This window comes from Neofelis nebulosa, chromosome 3, assembly GCF_028018385.1.
Source record: "Neofelis nebulosa isolate mNeoNeb1 chromosome 3, mNeoNeb1.pri, whole genome shotgun sequence".
Classification (NCBI taxonomy): Eukaryota; Metazoa; Chordata; class Mammalia; order Carnivora; family Felidae; genus Neofelis; species Neofelis nebulosa.
Genome location: NC_080784.1, coordinates 24,670,100 through 24,686,744, shown reverse-complemented (window position 1 = coordinate 24,686,744; position 16,645 = coordinate 24,670,100). Strand labels below are relative to the sequence as shown.

Sequence of the window (16,645 nt, the reverse complement as noted above, 5' to 3'; positions counted from 1 at the left end):
TAAAGGACAATTAGCAAATAAACCCAGTGTCAATTATCATGAAATCACCATTTATGCTGAATTCTAACTCTCTGAACATAAACTATCTAAACTCAAAATAGTATTTAGTATTTTTGTACATATCAAACAGTACTTAAAAAAAAACAAACAGATAGGAAGCCTTTTTTGAAATCAAGATAGATGTATCCAGAGATAATTTTCTCTGTGTAAGTATCCTTCAACTGGACATCCTATACTATTGAATCAAATGTTCATCTCTGATTTCATGACAGGGATCTTCGTGGAATGAGTTTTAAAAATTGAGCAATTCGTAACTGATATAGTATACTCTCTACAGAGTGCAAAACAAGTTATGCACAGAATTTGACCGATACTCATTTGTATTTTTTATATGTTTCTTTTATGATTGCTGTTTCAGTAAGGGTAAGATAATATATTTGGTTTATTTTTTATAGTTTGGAGTACTCTCTATTCAACTGAAGATATTCCATCTGGGAACTACCTTTCCACCAACATGGTAACTGAGACACCCTGTTAGAACTTGTACCTCTGACTATACCTAGAGTTGCTCAGTCCCATGGTGAACACCTGTCTCCTGTCTGCCCCCAGGATGTCTGATCAGCGACCCAGGGAGCGTATCTAGTCAGCCTCAGTACAAAAGCTGAAAATTTAAGATTTAAAACTCTGGAGCTATTGGTAGCTTTGGTCATATTTTCTTCCATGGCAGCCTGCAATAATACAGGTAACAAAACCACCACAGGTGACAAAACTACATCTAAGAGAGACACACACACACACACACACACACATTCTAACAATATGTCCATATCCCTTCGCACATCATTATTTTTCTAACGTATACAGAAGATTTTAATAAGAAAACTCTAATGTTCAAGTATTTTTGAATATATGTGTTGTAAGTTTTCTCAATTAGAAGGCATTAAACTTACATCCTCTGCAGTGTTTTTCATAGTAGAGGGGAAGGGACATGGCACTTTTTGATGTTCATATATTCTATGTTGGGAAAACAGAACCCTACGACAAACACTTATCCGAGGACTCTGGTCTCCAAACAACACTTGGTATACAAGAGTTAAATGTATTTCCCAAGTGTTTCTCATACATCCAAGCTTTACGAACAGTGAATCATATATATAAAGCTCTTCTAATATATCAATGTGCTTATGTCCTTCCATATATTATTTCATTTATTTCTCACAGTAACTTTTGAAACAGTAATTATCATCATCTTATAGTTGAGGAATTTGAATTTTAAAAGGAAGAGCCAGAGGCAAATTCAAACCCAGATTTGACTGAAGTCATGCCCACCTTAAATATTATATAATCTCAAAATTCTTTATCCAGTAAGGCAATATGCTGGTTTGGATTGGCAAGCAAACAGATGAGGAGTTTTACCCTGTCTCCCATGCTTCAGGTTATGACAAAAAGCTATAAATGTCAGAGCAACAATTTCACTTCACATGTGTCCCAGGCTTATTCCTTGTGATACTATAAGGACTCTTTAGATTATGACTCAGCTTTTCCAATACACCCCCCAAGAAATTCATTAGAATGATTTATTCATGTTCCTCAGTAAGGAAATATATAAAAGAGACTCCTGAAAGAGATTTTTAGCAGGGCATCTGGGGGCGGGGAGGGCTCAGTCAGTTAAGCGTCTGACCTCAGCTCACACCATGACCTAGGGGTTCATGCGTTCTAGCATGCCACTGTCAGTGCAGAGCCTCTTTGGGATTGTCGTCTCTCCCTCTCTTTGTCTCTGCCCCTCTGCCATTTGCACTCTTACTCTTTCTCTCTCTCTCAAAATAAATGAATACATTTAAATTTTTTAAAACAGATTTTTGGCAAAAGCTAAAAGTGGGCAAGGGATACTTATTTCAGGGAAGGAATCACTTACGAATAAGATATCTAAACAAAATTAAATGACTATGCTTTAAAATGGTGCATGTTTAACCCCAGAAATAAAATAGGTTATAATATATATTATTTATTCTATTAGCTATGGAGCATTTATGATGCATACAGTACTGTTATGATCCTGAAATACTTTATTTTATGCAATCTTCATAGCAGTTTACACATGAAGTAAGTAGTGTTTTTTTTCTCCAATGATTTCATAGAAGCTGGGGGTTAGCGAAATAATTATCCTTGAGTTCTAGCAAATTAATCATATATACCTATCACATTTCATATATAAAAGTGAAAAAATCTAGCAGAATTTAATACACAAGAATTAGGTTGACTTACTGTCATCTAATTTCCATTCAATATATAATATTTTACCTCACTACATGAATTAATCTTATATTTATAATATCAAATTATACTCTATTTGCCAATAAGCTTACACTCTATAAAACCTAGATTATATTTATAATTACAAAATTAGCAAGCTAAGCTTGCCTGATTTCTTACTATTATGTCATTTACTTTATCACCTAACTGAAGATGTTAAAACCAAAATAAGCCATGCTGCAGTCAGGTTACAATAGTCACAATGTTTTCTGCCCAGTTTCCTTGGCAGCTAACGTTTAGTATGACAAAAATCTTCCACTGCTCCAAACATTCCTCACCCTAATTTAGGTCTCATTGAGAGTGGAAAGTTTCACCAAGTAAAGAAAATAAATGTTTTATTCGGATGTGAATTTAAATAAAACCATAATACTCTAATGTTACTTGTGCCACTGTAACTTCCAGTGTATGGTTTAACAGCAAGATAAGTCACTTTTCAAAGTATAAATGCAGATATTCCCAAGTTCATTACCACTGGATCCTAGGATGTGCATTCCACCGATGATATACATGGATGGGGGGTGCTTTTGGTCAAAGTACACCATGTAACCTAACAAATTTAGGACTCCTATCGGAACTATCATAGTAGAAATGTTTCATATGGGATTCAGGTCTGTGGTACCACAGCACCAATGTTTTGTTTTGTTTTTTGTTTTTTGGTTTTTTTTTTACATGATGATGGTCTATTATAAGACAAATTTTAAAAGCAATTTGTCCATGTTCAAATAACTTACTGGGTAAATAACTCACCCACATTTAGAGGACCTGTTACCATAGCAAACAAATACACAAAAAGAATAACTCAAACAAAGCAAGTATATTTTTTAAAGTCAGAGCCAAGATGTAGAATGGATAAATTAAGATTTTTAGTTTCTTGCCTAAATTCCGTGATTCTGTCTCCAGGGGTATAAAGAATTCTTTAAATATTAATGATACACATTTTTATAGTTGGAACCTAACATAAGTATAGTGAACCGAAGGCAGATCATCAGGTACAAAAACCCAAAGATACACACTGCATTATTAAATCGATAGATTGGTGAAATTTAAATAGGATAAATAGTATTAAATTCATCATTCAAACTGTATGTTAGAAAGGAGTGAAAAGTGACAAATCAGTAGAATATGCATATAAAAACAGGGAACTTTAAGATTGCTTCTTAATCTGAGTAGTCAAAATTACTGATCTGAGTAAATTAAATTGAGTAAATTTACTAACTGAATAAAATAAATTGATGTGTATAATGTCTTTTGAAGTATGAATGAGGAAGGATATTTTACATCTGGGAGAAAGAGGAGTAAGCAGAGGTAAAATAATGAAGTAAATAAGATTAAATGATTAAATAAAATAAATTTAAAAGATTACTTTCCTGTTTACTGTCCTCAGACTCAAACCCCCAGCAATGCTGCTTCTAGGCCCAGGTGAAATAGTCATTTATAATATTATGATATCACTTAAAAGTTTTTGCATATAAATTCCACAGAGGGGCACCTGGGTGGCTCAGTCAGTTAACCCTCCAACTCTTGAATTCAGCTCAGGTCATCATCTCACAGTTTGTGAATTCAAGCCCCGCTTGACAGTGTGGAGCCTGCTTGGAATTCTCTCTCTCTCTGCGCCTCCTCTGCTCATGTGCTCTCTCAAAATAAATAAGCTAAAAAAAAAAAGTCCACAGAAATATTTTCTTTAATATACAGAGAGTACAAGGAAATAACATTTAGAATCTCTTGGGTAGAAGCAATGAGTAAGTTTTATTTTGCTGGATCATTCCAAGGGACAGCATTCCTTTCATTGTTGCCCCAATAAGTAAGAAAAGTAAGAGTTTTCAAAGTAACTAGTGAGACAACAGTCTTTATTTCTCACTCTTGTTATCATAGAAGATCTCGGATATTCATTTTCTTATCGTCGTAGAATACTTCCACACATGTAACTTCCAAGAATCTTATGCGTGTTTCTTTAAAGCCTTTAAAACACATTAAGCATGAAAGAAGACAGGCAATTCAGTGGTGCTATGATGCAACATGAGTAAAAACTCCTCTGATTATAAACTAGAATACTTAAGGCACCAAGAAAGATGTCTCCAGGCACACACCTTTAATCAAGTTAGCTACATTTACTTAAATCTTGAGAAATCAATTCTATACAAAGCAAAACAATTTTGCGAAATGTGTATTACAGTAAGTGCCTATTCAACTTCCTGATTTGGTAAATGAATTCTCCTTTTCTCTTTCCCTCCCCTTTGTATGAATAGATGAGATTGTGTCTAATTGAAAACTGCAGTCAGAAAACAATCAGGCTGACACAGTTAATAACAGGTATTTCTATTGAAGCACTGTTGAGAACTAAATGTTAAATTTCTTTGCTAAATATGAAATATGCTGTTAATTGTACAACTCTTTTTAAACTAGATGTAAAAGAAAACTCACAGGTTTTTAAGACATCTTTCTTACTGTAAGCCCATCTTTAAGTATATTTTCAACTTATTGCTATTAATATCTTTTTTTAAAGTTTATTTATTTTGAGATGGGGGGGGAAGGGAGGTAGGGAGGAAGAGGGTACAAGTGGGGGGTGCAGCAGACAGAGAGACGGAGAGGGAGAGAAAGAATCCCAAGCAGGCTCTGCACTGTTAGTGTGGAGAGCGATGCAGGCAGGGCTCGAACTCGTGAACTGTGAGATCATGACCTGAGCCAATTTTTGGAGGCTTAACCAACTGAGCCACCCATGCAGCCCTGTGCTTAATATCTCTTTATATCTTGTTTTAAATCATGAACATAAAGTTGGAACAGATCAGTGATAGAGAGGGATATGGTTTTCTCTCTAGGCAATTTAGTAGATTAACAAATGACATATTTTACAGAAGAAAAGTTAAGAGTCTGACTTTCTAAAGTAGCTACGATGCACTTAAAAGAATGAAATGAAATCAGTGTAGGAATCATTATAAAAAATATATGTATTTATGAGTCTATTACTAATGGGATCTAGAGTATTTTTCTTGTGTGGCCACTATATTCTGGTAAAAAAGTAGAGACAACTATTTAATATGTATTGAACATAATGGTGATAATATCATAAAGATAATAATAAGCATTCTAATCCAATAAATATAAAGATCCTACACAACATTTGCATATAACATGTTAGGACATATTCTATTTACCTAGAACACTGTTTCCCTAATTACAGAGATAGACAATGTGGTTAACAATTAGTTGTTCCCTATTTCCTCCCTCCCCCTTCCCATTTAATAGCCATACAGTTTGAGGTCTGAAGTATCTAAGGCATTCAGCGTGTGGGATTGCCTGACATGACATACTCATACTCGTTCTGAGGTGGGTAAGATCTTAGGGGATTTTAGGACACAATGGAACTATCCGTCAACACTTTGCTACAATGAGAGGAGCCAAAGTGAGGACAAATTCAAATACAAAGGAGGTCAAGATGAAAGGACAGAACCACGATTTTGAATGACAACATAAAACCAAAATACATTTCCTCTGGACTTTTCAGTTACTTGCTCCATTAGGTCGAATTTATATTTAAAACTAGTTTCAGCTGAGTTTCTGGTCTATTTGCACGGAAAAGTTTCCTATACTGTGCTGGTCATTAAAATGCATTTATTGAGTGGTAATTCCACCAACTAAACTAGTAAGTTCTAAATGCAATTGGTAATATGAGTCAAATCTCTTGTGCTTCTGATTTTTTTAAATTTACACATTTGAAAAATAACCTTTTATTTTTGCTTAGGCCAATTTGAGTTGAATTCACTCCATCCCATTACTCATTATTTTCCTTTAAATCATCATCATCTGAATTTATTGCAATAATCGATGTATTGTCTAGTCCCATTAGACTTTAAGCTCTATGACAGCAGGGACTCTATAGAACATCACTATATTGCCAGCAAGTGACATATTGCTTGGTATAGAGGAGACACTCAATAAATACCTGTGGAATGAATTAATTAGTAAAATAAAAGTTGAGAAATTGTGCCAGAAGGCAAAATGAATTACAGAAATTGTACAGGACTTTAGAAAGAAAGCAGAGGAAAGGAGGGGCAGGCCAGGGAGGGGAGGGGACCAGAGGAGATGAGATGAGAAAATTAATATTATTAACAGATGGTAGTTTAGCTGAGCCTCAAATAAGTTAAATTTCACTAGGGCAATGATGGTTTAAGTCTAGTGTAAATATATTTAATGCCAAATAATAAAAAACATAGAATAACTGAAGTGTATTTTACACTTAAGGAAAATGATAGGCTGGGGTGACCTATGTAAGAGAGAAATCTGAAACTGTAAGGCAGGTATTGTTATTTCTTATAATAGTTGCACCTGTCAGCAATTGGCCTGTCCTCATTTTATGGAAACTCTCAGTTCCATTTTATGGAAACCTTTCCATACAAGCTCCAATCAATCTTGGAGACAAATTTGTGGACTACTTTAATGTGTATTTATCTGGTAATGGATTACATCATTCACCTTGTACTTGGACTGCTTCCTCTCATGCCCTTCTTTGCTAGGTCATCTTTTCTTAAAATTCTAAGCTTATGAGTTTCTCCATTACTAACTAACGTGATTCAAGGGATCCACAATCATCATTCCTGCCCCACATGTCCAAACTTCTATGTCAAATAATACATTTACATTAGGATGCACATATTTTTATAGGAATGTGTCTTACCTTCAGTTTTTATTAACAGACTAACAAAAAATAAGGAGACTTATTCTATATTATGAGACATGTTGCAATAGCATTCAAGAAATGTTTCCTTTATGCATACACTACATACACTGTTGACATCTCCTCACTTCTCAAGTCTCAAGGCCTTCCCTCCTTACCATCCACTTTTAATGTAACTCAGATTCCTAGATATGATTCTCTGCACCCTTCTTTCACTGCCTGGTCTGGGATATTATAGAGTATCAATGAGTTACATCACTAGTTAATGGAGTCCTGGAACGGGTGCACCATTTCTGTGATTTCCTTCTTCTCATGAACCAAGGTGACAAAGTAAAGAGGACTCATTCTCTGAATCCTCTCTTTTTCTCTTATATGCCCTTATGTGACACATAAATCTGTACCTATTGTTCTGGATGGACAGGCCCAAAGTGAACAACTTTTACCAGCTATAATGGGGCTATCAGTTGTCCCAATATTTGTGCCGTTCAGGCACCAGAAGGCAGGTCTAAGAACTGGACTGCCCTTGCAAACAAAGGGACAGGTCTAAGATTCTAGTTTAGTCTTCAAACTAAAAATAGATGAGGCATACCTTATCTGTTTTCATTCAGGATGGCCTAGCATAAGTATTTTTTATTAATTTTTAATTTTTATTTTTGAGAGAGAGTGAGGGAGGGGCAGAAAGAGGGAGACAAAGGATTCGAAGAAGGGTCCAGGCTCTGCACTGACAGCAGAGAGCCCGATGTGGGGCTCGAACTCATGAACCATGAGACCATGACCTGAGCCAAAGTTGGACGCTTAACCAACTGAGACACCCAGGTGCTCCCATAAGTAAAGTATTTCTTGAGATCAGCCCATGTCAATAGATTTGGTACTGAATTTTGGAGCCCACGTTCTAGCTAATTGGCATTTTGTCCTTAGTTATATCTTGGGGACTTCAGAAAGAAAAAGGGGTAGTTGAGGCCATTGACTAAATTGAATTATGCTGAAAAATATATTACTTTGAAATAACCATCATGTATATCTAATATGTGAAACAGTAGGTGTCAGTGAGCCTCCAGGATTATCCCACTTAGAACAGCAATGTTTCCCTTCATACCACCGTCATTCCTGATCCCTTTAATCTACTTTACATTTTTCTTTTTTTCCACAACAGACACTATATTCTAAAATGCTAATTGTGCATATATGTGCATATATATTATCTATTATCTGCTGTATATCTTTTGCTTAGTTTCTAGTCATTTCTCATTCCATTCAATCTAAACTCCATGAGGCGAAATGTCATTGTATCATTTACAGATCTATTCCAGGAGTCTGGAATAATACCTGGCACATTATAAGTGTCCAGTAAATATCTGTAGAAAGAATCACTGAACAATACTTTTTGAGCTACATTTTTACAGTTGCAGAATAAGGTTGCATTAAAAAAATATGCATTTATAAACCTTAATATTATGCTGGATTTCACAATGAGTTTTAATGTTTCAATGCTTTGTTTACTCAAAAAATTTGTGAATTTATTTCCTATAAATTTTTTTGTCTCATCACACTTGTACTAACTATTGACTCATTCTTTTTGATCTTTCTTGGGATGGATTCGGTAAAAAAGAATTCAAACTGTTGTTCAAATGGATTTAAAACAACAACAACAACAACAATCCTAGTTCACCATTTGTGGCTATGGTTTTGTTGATCTCTACTGAGTATTGATTTTCACATTAAACTACACTTCCTATTTGTTGTTATTGAAATGTTAGCAAACAAACTGACTTGGAGAGACATAAACCCAAATGAACAATTAAGTAGCTCTATTACTGATTGGCTTTTTTTTTAAGTGTCAGCTGCTTTTTTCATAAAACACTAGGGAAGGCTTACTTGTCTCCACAAGCAGAAAGTGCAAAGAAACAGTATTTTATAATTGCCTATGATTGTCTTCGTTTCATAAGCTTGTAACAATTTTTAAGCCCTCAGTTCCTGTAAGCAAGGCTCTTGATAAGCCTTTATTTATGAATAACTTACATGACCAGTCAGAAAAACGTATATAAAAAGATAATCTGGTATGGAATGAGACTCACATAAATTTCTGTATCTGGTCCACGATCTGTATTGGTAAAATTCACCCCTAATAAAGCTCTGTCTGGTGCCCTCATTGCTCATAATTGGGATGAATGATTTACAAATAAAATATAGATGCAGCCCCTGTCATCGAGACATGTTAAACAGGTACTCTACAATGCATAGAGTATGGAGAAGAGAGAAATAAGGAAATGAAAAATACATTTAGGGCAGGTTCAGGATAACTCCTCTATAGTACATTAAGACCAGGCTCAAGAAATATGCATAGTTGAAAGAATATTATCACATAAAATCTAAGATATTTTACCAAAAACAGCTAAGCTTTCACCTGACTACTCATGAGGGAGTTTCTCATAGTCAGATTTCAGTAACGTTATCAGTGAAGGCCAGCGACCATTAAGAGAGACATGAAGGATGGACTATGTTGTGACAGGCATGTGGGACTGGGACTCTATTAGAAGTTATTTCAGTGGAAGAACACACTTTTAGAGCCTCTCTGTGCATTGCTTACTCCTTTCTCTTTGCACAGTATTCTACCTATGCCTGTATTCCAGTATTTTTCAAACTGTCATAACTGTATGCTTACATTTCTATCTCCTGTGCTAGGATAAAAGCTTCTCAAGGTAAAAGTCTTATGTCGAATTCATTTTCTTTACTCTCAGTGCACATTTCTCTTGTCTACATAATACTAGGTGATCATTAATAATAATGGAAAAAAATATGCTTTCTACTAAAAAAAAGAACTAAACTATTGACTTAAACGGGTAAAGGTATAGCAAATACATTTTGTCAAACATTCAGGAGATACAGATGGAATTGTTCTGATGTTAACACTATTTCAAGAAATCTCACAAGTTGTGAAAAGCCAAGAATAAAAAGTATCACACTGATAAGTTTAAACTCCAACAAAAAGTCACTATTAAAAATCTGTCAAAATTGCCGAATATTCACTTTATTTTATTGAGATATTATGAGAATTACTTCTGGACACATTCACTTGTCCCAAGCACATCTAAGTCTTTCTCTCCTCCTGTGCCTATTTCACCACCCAATTCATTGTACCATCTGGCTTTTCACCTGTAGCTCTTTCTAGACAAGTGCCACCATCTTTCTGGGCTACCGTCTGGGCTGCATGGCTTCCTGAGACAGGCGTATGGATGGAACCAGGACTGACTGACATCCCTTCTTCCTCTCCACTTACACTTTAGGGTTCATAGAATAAAAACCTCAGAGCAGTCAGTACTCTTGCATTATAAATCTTAAACCGGTTGTTGCCTGTTACATAAAAAGATGGCAGAACTGGCCAGATGAACCACAGTTTTGAGTACAGGGTAATACAACACAGGGAATGAAGACCTCTTTCAATTCTGCAACAATACTACTCACCAGCCACATCACAAAGAATTGTCCATTAAAATGTAATCAGAACCTAAAAATAAATGTCATTTTTAAATAAACCTTCAATTTTGTAACAAGTGGTAATAGGTTTGATTTTATTATTATTTTACGAAAATATGTACCCATATTTTTATGATCTATCAACTGAGTGGTAACTATAAGATGAAATCCACAATTTGGTAAGCAACTACAATTTAAACTCTCTATACTAATTGCTTTAAAGGTGTTATATAGCTTAAATATTCTGAAAATGATTTAAATGTGTCAATTCTCCTAGTAACTCTAGGACAGATACACATATATAATCTATATATATAATATATTATGCCCATTTCCAATGCCCTTTTTGGTGTTTTCACACCATATTTTTACATACTGTTTTAATTTCTTCATTCTATTATAGTACGGGTACTCTGAATTGAATTGATTTTAAACATATTGAATACCGAGACGATTTTCTCGGTAAGAGAAAACTACAAAGATTGGCTACTAATTAGAGTCTAAATACAATGACAACAGAATTTCAAGAGCTAATTGTATGCTCCATTTGAAGATTGTTAAAAAACTTAAATCTAATAACTTTTACAATATCTTCCTGTATGATGGTGTATTGTAGCTACATTTTTACTTACATAACCGATAAATTACAATGATAAAGTGTTTCTCTCCCTATGCACATATTCAAATATGCTACCTGCCCAGAAACATAGTCAATTCATCTGGCTTAAAAAATTTGTGTGTAGGATACATGTCAAAGTCTTATAATGAATTCTTCCTGGATGGTGCTTAACATCAATACCCAGGGTGCTTAATCTCAGGAAATCTTTAGCAGTCTTCAAACTTCTCCCTGCACTTTGGGATTGCAGATTCTCCTCAATTCAACTGTTAATGCTAAAATTCTTATTTCAACAAAGTCACCTTTTTGTCTGATCAATCTATAACTTCATCATTTTCCCCTCTCCTCCAATAATTTCCTAACATAGACAATTACCCCTAAGGACAGAGCCACAGACCAATATTCTCAAGTGGTATCCAATGAGAAGTTTAATCACTCCTGAAAAATCTAGGACACCAAAGTATGAAATTTCCTATTAAAAATTCAGTGCCTTAAATATTGTGCAAGGCTGCAAGTGTTAGGCTCTGGGTTACACATTCAAATATGTGATAGGTGCAGAGTCAAAATATATTTCAAATAAAATAACCTTGAAAATAAATAATCTATTTCTCATTTCTTTATTTTCTTAGAAAATTTCTGTAACTGAAATGCAATTAATATTTAAACAAATTAAAGCTCACCTTTAATTTACAGAATATTGTTCAACTATTACAATGCAATTTATTTATACATACAGACAACCAAAATGCTTTTGAAGAAAAGTAAACTATAATCCCATTCAAATAAATGTACATAAATCTATTTACGTGTGTGAGTATATAAAACTCTATTTTTATTTATTTATTTTTTTTTTATTTTATTTTTTTTTTTAACATTTTTTATTTTTATTTTTGGGACAGAGAGAGACAGAGCATGAACGGGGGAGGGGCAGAGAGAGAGGGAGACACAGAATCGGAAACAGGCTCCAGGCTCCGAGCCGTCAGCCCAGAGCCTGACGCGGGGCTCGAACTCACGGACCGCGAGATCGTGACCTGGCTGAAGTCGGACGCTTAACCGACTGCGCCACCCAGGCGCCCCAACTCTATTTTTAAATGAAGGGTAAATGATCTGGAAAGATTTCATACCAGAGAAACCAAGTTATCCCTAAAGGGGGCAGGGGAGAAGGAAACAAGGGAAAAGTAAACTTTTCCTTTCACTCGATTTTCTGATTGTTTGAACCATTACCAGAAAATCATTAAAAAGAAATTTAGAAAAAAAATGTATTTTACTTTTATTTTTCAGATGAGGTTGTTTTCTCAAGCTCAGGTTCTTTTCCTCTGTAGTTTAGTCTCAAAACAACCACAACGTATTTGGTATTTAGTACAGTTTTGGAAAAGAAGTTTATCCCACAAAATATCAAATGATCTTGAACTAAAAGTCCAGACTATGTTCTTCCATGTGACATCAAGTAAACAGCCTCTAATGATTTCTTGCTAAGGTAAGCTATTAACATTCATGGAGAGTCTATTACTGGACTTGATTACCTTGTGTATCAAAGTGACAGATCTACAGCCGCTATGACAGTATTTCAGCTCACGAGCACCCATGGCCAATTAATCCCTTATGAATCGGACCAGAGTTAGCCAGCTGTGACAGCTTTGGAAGCGTGTGAGTTCTCCTTGATAAAGGACACCACAGTATTTAAACTCACATTAGGGAGCATCTGCAAAGGGGCCTTCACACAACTGCTTCAGGGCTATTTTAGGAAAGGTTAGCCCTCCACAAAGTGGCCCAGGTCCCCGGATCAAAAGAGCAAAGCATTCTTTAAGACTTGACTCTGAGACAAATCTTCTGTTTATTTAAGAACTTGAAATTATAAACATTTTTCTAAGAAAATCATTAGTGCTGGAGTGGTGTTATAAAGTTAGCAAGAGTCTTATATTCTAATTGCATAGAGCATCTAAGTTAACTTCTCTCTCTCCATCACAAGCACAACTGCTCTCAATGGGGAGCATTGCAGAGTTTTGTGTTTCTGGATTTCAAACCCCATTATGCAAATGAATTATTTTTAGATCCCAAAATAATGACACTACTTGTTGCCTTTTGACGTTCAACCAATTAACCAAAGCACAAGAGGAATAAGGCAATCCCTGCATATTCGTGAATCCCAGTAAGTAAATACAGGAGGAAAACATTACAATTATTTGATAAGTAATTCATGGACATTGTCAGTTAACAATATGATAGAAAAGAACTGGGGTCTGATGAAGACTTGTGGGAATTTAAATTGTTGTTAATAAAAATCACGAAACTATCTGTCCTTTTTTAAAAACTAGTTTGGGGAAAACACGTATCCTTCAATTCATTTGCCTGCCTTAATGGGAAATATGCTAGAATACAAACATCACTTCACAAAATAATTTACGTCTGTATTTTACAACCAAAGAGTGGCACGTAGCCATCATGTGACCTTTGTAAAGTGCAGGTGACAACTTTTACAGCTTAAACTGAAACATTAAAAATTTACTTCTGGGACTAATTCACATTTCAATAAAATCCTTGCAATTTTTCCTATATTTTGTGGGAATACTGGATAAAAGGCTGAGTATATACTCTCTTAAAAACACATGCAACTAACAGTTACTGAGCGTACTGCCTTACGGAATTCATCTCCAATGTTGCAATATTTGGATTTACTCTAAAAAGGCCATATTCGCTGTGCATTTGGAACTCAAATTTAACTGAAGGCAATGTATTTTTATTTGCTAAATCTGGCAACACAAATCATCTTAGTTAATTCAAAAAAGCATAGAAATTCAGGGTATATATGAAGGAATGAATCTGAGTTCAAAATTTTTCTTAAACTTTTATATGTCAAATGTAGGTCAGAAAAGGTAGGGAGGATGGTTAAGATAAGTCACAAGAAGATCCAATCATTAATATGAAGCTATTATTTTCACAAAGTAATGCCCTAATCATCAATTTTTACCCATTTATGTAATTAGTATAATTAAAGATAATTATTCTGTCACAGTGCTTTCATGGTCTTCATTAATTCCAATATATAATTATATGAATTTTGGTCAGCTAGAAAAGAGGGATTTAAGAATTCATCACATACACAAAAATCAAGCAAATTTTTGTAAAGTATGTATGTAAGGGACTTCTATATTAAAATGCCCCCAGCTGATAAATCATAGGGATATTGAAAATAATGCTGACCTGCTGACTAAAGACACCTAACTATTTACTAAACTCTAGAAACAAACTTTATTATCTTGGAGAAGAAAAAAAAAAACAGCTCTTTTAAAACCCCATAGAATGCTGTTATGTCCTGCTTTGATCTTCCTATAAACTGTAATTCATGAATGCATTGTAGATGTTTCTAATCTAGACACATCTAAATGTGTATTCTAGGGCTAGAATATCCATCAGCAGGTTGCCCTGAAGAAACCACCTTTCCAGCTGCATTGAGCCAGAACTGCACCAACTTCTCTAACCTGTGAGAGGAGATTCGTGCCAGCACATTTTTCAGTAGACTGAACTACATAATGGAAAGTGTTTCTCAGGTGAAAGCTGATAATATGGGTGAATGCCAAATTGATGTGGATGTCATACTAACATGAAATTCTGAAAGTCGTTTTCAGCATGGAGGAGTTCTATCTATTTATGCTAGAAATTGCAGATATATTTACATACCGAATGTTGGATTCTTTTGATTACTGAAAACATCTGGTATTAAATCCTGACACTGAAATTGATTGACTATGGAATACTGAGTCATAAATATATTCTCCATGAACCTCATTTTCCTCATATGTAAGTTAGATATTTTATGACCCGTCCCATCGTAGATATGATCCAAATATGTCATTCTTCCCTATATGCAATATACACAAGTAACCAGTTTTTAGTGATAGTTCATTATCAAGCCATGGAAAACAGTAGTATAGAGTGAAGGAAACTGAAAGTAATTCTCTATGGATGTCTCACATTTCTGCTCATTTTGAGAACAAATACACTGATGTCCTCTGTTCAGTATTAAGTACTCAAGGACATAGGTATGGCTAACAGCCTTGGAAGACAGAGATAGTGTCACCCTCCAGGCAGGATTTTTGGCTGTCTAGTATAATAATAATTTCTCTCTGCGGGAAATCTTTCATAAAAGACTGCAATCTCCTATAAAAGACCCCAAGCTTGTGACTCCTCAACTGTGATGCAAATCCATGGTGTATGCAGAGCCCTCCAGGACCCCCTCCCCTATTTCTCCTGTGGACTTGGGACACTCAAGGAACAGATGTGAACATGACGGTTACATGAAGGTCATACTTCTTGCTGTATGAGTAATAAAGCACCTTGCCTCTGACCCAGGAGGCTTGATCTTCTGCCAACATGTATGAAACTAGGGCAGGCTAACACTTTAGCTTGCGAGAAGGTAAAAATCTCAGACTTTTCACAATTTTTGGCATGCACTCATCATGGCACCTCAAATATAGTCACAGGAAACATTGTCAGAGCTTGTCAATGTATTTGAAGGGGGGTTAGATCCTTACAAAAATAGTATTTTTCCTAATTAGGGTAAATAATTTAAAATACAGTCTTCTTCAGAGTTTTCTGTGTATTTTTTTTTCCTTTGGATCAATACCACAAAACCTAAAAAGCTCCACTCCCTACCCATCTAAGGTCTAAATCCTATCTATTGAATCTCCAAGTATCTTGTTTGTAAGTAAGTGTTATTCAACACACTAGAGAGTACGCTCCATGAGGGAAGGTGTTTTATCTCCTCTCCTCCTTCCTCTATGCCCAGCTAGAGCAGTGCTAGGAACAAAGTAGAAACATTTAGAATATTTGTCGATACAGTACTGTAAGTCGGTATAGTAATATATCACAAACCGATCTCTGATTTAAACTGTCCTGAAAGAAAATAAAATATTTTGCCTCTTTTATTTTTCAAACTTAATGATACAATAATATTTTGATTCAGATTACACCTAAGAGTACATTTCAAAAATAAGTACTTTGGACTAACTACCTAATTATAAAATGCACTTTCACATTTTAAAAAGAATAGAAGAATATACGAATAACATTAACCAGACAATAACAAAATCTCTGAGATGTAAAGAGTATAGGATCAGATGACTGTATTGCTACTTGATAGCAATTTGCTTACCAAGTCATTTAACTTCACTGAGCCTCAGTTTGCTCACATGTAAAACGAAAACGATTATTCCCAACTTACAGGTCTGCTGTGAGGTAAATGACTTAATTTATGCAAAGTAATTAGCACAGTGCTGAATGGTTTGTAAAAGGTATGTTACACAAAATCTCTGAGATCTATCTTCATCTAATACAACTAAAATCAGGCTCCATTAACTAATTATCAATAAATTCAAAGGCAAATCAAAAACATAAAAAAAAATGTGCAGGGATATCTTAACCCTACAATTTACTGAATTCTGTGTTCTGTCTTCTAAAATTCATTATGCTTATTCGCTGGATAAATGGTTATTCAGTTTACTTTGATCTTTTATGAATAACAAACTCTATGAATTAAAGTTATGGGGTTTGGAGGTAGATAATTTTAAATT

At 34.8% G+C, this 16,645-nt stretch overlaps 1 protein-coding gene and 1 long non-coding RNA gene across 7 annotated transcripts in view; one reads left to right on the top strand and one right to left on the bottom strand.

Annotated features, from left to right (window-relative positions):
* Window positions 1-16,645, bottom strand: part of SGCZ (sarcoglycan zeta) — a 762,749-nt gene that overhangs the window by 661,698 nt on the left and 84,406 nt on the right. The window lies entirely within an intron of this gene.
* LOC131506468 (uncharacterized) overlaps window positions 9,615-16,645 on the top strand; it is a 74,492-nt gene continuing 67,461 nt past the window's right edge. For 3 of the 4 annotated variants that reach the window (XR_009258958.1, XR_009258959.1, XR_009258956.1), the window contains exon 1: window positions 12,361-12,552. This is a non-coding gene — a long non-coding RNA (uncharacterized LOC131506468). Of the gene's footprint in view, window positions 9,685-12,360; window positions 12,553-16,645 lie in introns of those variants that run through there. The other variant, XR_009258957.1, reaches the window with a different exon arrangement.